The sequence below is a fragment of the Otolemur garnettii genome, unplaced genomic scaffold, assembly GCF_000181295.1.
Source record: "Otolemur garnettii isolate 467f Iridium unplaced genomic scaffold, OtoGar3 scaffold00160, whole genome shotgun sequence".
In the NCBI taxonomy this organism is placed as follows: domain Eukaryota; kingdom Metazoa; phylum Chordata; class Mammalia; order Primates; family Galagidae; genus Otolemur; species Otolemur garnettii.
Window position 1 is genome coordinate 796,942 of NW_003852555.1, and position 899 is coordinate 797,840.

Here is an 899-nt window from a genome sequence, read left to right on the forward strand (position 1 = left end):
CTAGAAATGTTGGGAAAATATCCACAATCTCAGTATGTTATGATAGGTATTAAAAAAAATGTATGCACAGCAACTGATAGGAGACAAAGAGAAGAGAATTTCAAGCATACCTAAAAACTGAAGGATTCACTCGGTGTATTTTATTTTGTTATTGAATAAGGAGGCAAAATCATTTGATGAAAATGAGAAGAAAAAGACAGAAGGATACTTAAGGAGAAAATGAATTTTTAGAGCCTCTGTGGGGAAGAAAAGTTGAAGGAGTTGGGAAAAAAACAAATAATGGTATTAGGCAGTGTGGAGTTGAGATTCGGGATCACAGATTTGTAAGATCTTCAATCTGAGGTTGGGATTTTTCAAATCCTTTCAGCAATCTGAATAAAAGATTAGAGAAGCTTGATGGCTGAATCTGGGATTTGAGAGACTATAACACAGAAAAGGAAGAAACTCAATAAGATGAAGAACTGACAAAAATAAGACAATTTTGCAAGAATTTAGGCTAAATAGAAAAGAAAGCCAGCCACATCCACTGAGAATTTTGGGAAAATGCAGCTGATTTTGACCTTCCACCAATCACTGGGGCCTAGGGAGTCAATGTTATTTGGTTTAAGGTTAGGCTGTATTCTCTGTCATTAGTTAGAGAAAACCCACAGCTGCGAGTGAGAGCGGAATGGTTAGGAAGGGTGTCTCCTTCCTTCCTTACCAGAAGGAAATCCAAGTAAGCTACCTTGAAAACACTGAGTGGATTGCACAAGTAGAGACCACTAGTTGCCTATATTTTTCTAACGTAAATGAATCCTAAATTTTTAGGAGGGAAATAACAACTGCATATCCTAGCCTCTTTTGTAGCTAGAGATGGCCAAGTAACTAATGAGCTTGTTAAGAGAATATGGTCAGAAGGT